Below are 2,800 nucleotides of genomic sequence, written 5' to 3' on the forward strand. Positions count from 1 at the left end.
TGCAGTGAAGTTTTAGTTGAGTTTTCCTTTCTGAGGGAGTGGAAGTGCCCGTGTTAGCAGTGAAGCTTTCTGGAGTGACAGGCAGAGTTTTGTGTTTGTAGGAAACTGGGGTGTGTCAGAAGGAGACACAGAATAGGGAGAAACAGAAAGAGGCAAAGAGAATGAGGCACCTGAAGAAAAGAGATATCTTGTTCCTGAGAGGGGTGGGAAGGTAGATGATCACTAAGTGCAGACAGAGGGTCTGCACTAACCTGCTTAGTTAACATGCTCCCATCTTCTGCACTTGGTTGTCTACATTTCAGCTAGAAATTTGTATCTGCAGAAAGAAAGCTCAGAGGGTGATTCTTCCGCATGATCATCTGCAGGATCCCCCCTTAGGGTGTCCTCTTTGAAAAGGTTCCGTGGGCTGTTGGCTGAGGAACCAAAATGATTCACTGCCAGAGAGGGAAGATCCAGAGAGGGAATGTTTCAGGCAAGATAAGAACAAATCTTCTCCCTTCCTCACTTTCTTCACCTTCCCCACTGGGTTGTTTCCAGAAGCTCTGCTCTTGAGGCTGCCAGCTGGTTTCCTGACTCTCATACACCAACAGGAATGTTGTTCTCAGCATGCACCAGTGTGGATCCCTCTGTGAAAAAAAGCCTGGCACCTCCTGGCAGGGTGTCCCCAGAGGAAAGCTGTGCTGGGCCCCAGCTCCCTCCTTTCCTGTTGGTCAGGGTGTCCAGAGACTGATCTGTAGAGCCTGTTCCTTGTGTGCTGAGACCAGGACACCTCCAGAGGCCTGAGGGACCCAAGGAACCAGTATGAGAACATTAACCCCCTTTCCAATTCCCCATCATCTGGGATAGCTCCTGGGTCCCTGGGTACACACCCTGGGACTGTGCCTTCCTTCCACCCAGCCTAGAACTTCCACCAGCAAAGCTAAGCATGGGGAGAGGTCTCCTACCCTGGTGGCACAGACCTGCCCTGTGTTATGTTGCTGCAGATCCTGTCAGTATGTGAGCTTTGGTGGAGAATAGATTCCTCCTGAAAAAATGCTCTGGTGTTGCAGGCAGGATGAGGAGATGGAGATGACCTGGTACTGGTGAATCACCCAGGGCACTGACTCGATTTTAAATCAGTAATAATACACATCTGGCAGCCAACCAAGGTCGAACCCACCAAAGGACACAGAATCACAGAACCATGGAATATGATGAGTTGGAAGGGCCCCATAAGGACATCAAGTCCCTGGCCCTGCACAGGATCCCTCAACAATCCCACCCCATCCCTGAGAGCGTTGTTCAAATGCTTCTTGAGCTCAGACAGGCTTGTTGCTGTGACCGCTGCCCTGGGGAGCTGTTTCCAGTGCCCAACCACCCTCTGGGTGAAAAACATTTTCCTGCTTTCCAATTTAAACCTCCCCTGACTCAGCTACAGCCACTGCCTTGACTCCTGTCACTGGCCACAAGAGTGAAGAGACTGGACCCCAGTGAGGTCTCCCCTCAGTCTCCTCTTCTCCAGTTGAACACAACAAGTACCCTCAATGTCCTCACACGCCTTCCCCTCAAGGCCCTTCCCCATCCTCATTGCCCTCCTTTAGATGATCTCTAATGGCTCAATGTCTTTTTTATATTGTGTCCCCCCAAACTGCCCCAATCTTGGAGGTGAGGCCGCCCCAGGGCAGAGCAGAGTGGGACAATCCCCTCCCTGATGCCCCCCAGGACAGGGTTGGCCCTCCTGGCTGCCAGGGCACTGCTGACTCAGGGCCAACTGGCACCCACCAGCACCCCCAGGGCCCTTTCCCAGCACTGCTCTCCAGCCTCTCATTCCCAACCTGTCGGTGATTGCCCAGCCCTCTCATTTGTCAAGGTCTCCCTGTGGGGTTTCCCAGCCTTTGAGGGAGTTGACGGCTCCTCCCAATTTACTGTCACTGGCAAACTTGCTCAGTGTCCCTTCAAGTCCTGTGCCCAAGTTGTTAATGAATCCAAGAATCCTAGGAAATCCTAGAAAAAAAAATCCGGAATCCCAGAACGGCTTGGGTTAAAGGGACCTTAGTGATCATCTCATTCCACCCCCTGCCATGGGCAGGTTCAGGTTGCTCCAAGCCCTGTTCAACCAGGCCTTGGACTCTTCCAGGGATGGAACAGCCACAGATTCTCTGGGTAACCTGTGCCAGTCCCTGCCTTTGCCTTCTGCAAGTCTGGTGGTGTAGCTGGAGCACTTCTCAGGGATGATCAGGCAAAAAAGGAGTCATTGAGTACCTCAGCCAGGTTTCATTCCATCAGGTTTAGGTTTCCAAAGCCGATCTCTGGCTACTCAGGCAATTTCTCTGTCGTCACAAGGGCCAAGTGGGGATGGAAGGAGTGACTGCTCTTGCAAAGACCCGTTCCAGAACACAGCTGGCATCTGGCAGTGGTATATATTTGAAGGACCAAACAAAGCCTCAGGTTTGAAGGAGAAAAAGTACTACAGAAAAGCCACGAGGTCTTTGGACACTCTGGGAGCCGCAGAGCCCCGTGGGGGTGTTGGATTCACCAGGAATGAGGATTCCATTTTGAGGTTGATATCAATCCTAACTCGGGAATTACCTCAGCCCTGGGTATGTGGAGAGCACCAGGGCCCTGCCAGCTGCTATGAGATACACTGACCTGTGCCCACGTGTGCTGGCCATGGACCAGGTAACAGAGGAGAGGGGAAGCCAGAGGTGAGACTGTGGACTTTCCCCACATATTATAGTCTCCCCACTCCTGCCACTCTTTGGAGTCATCATCTATTTGAACCTTCTACTCTAGAAAAAGCTCATGAGAGATCTGTTGCCCA

Source organism: Empidonax traillii, unplaced genomic scaffold (assembly GCF_003031625.1).
Source record: "Empidonax traillii isolate 1590-97213 ecotype Southwest subspecies unplaced genomic scaffold, ASM303162v1 scaffold3240:size18910, whole genome shotgun sequence".
NCBI classification, from domain to species: Eukaryota; Metazoa; Chordata; class Aves; order Passeriformes; family Tyrannidae; genus Empidonax; species Empidonax traillii.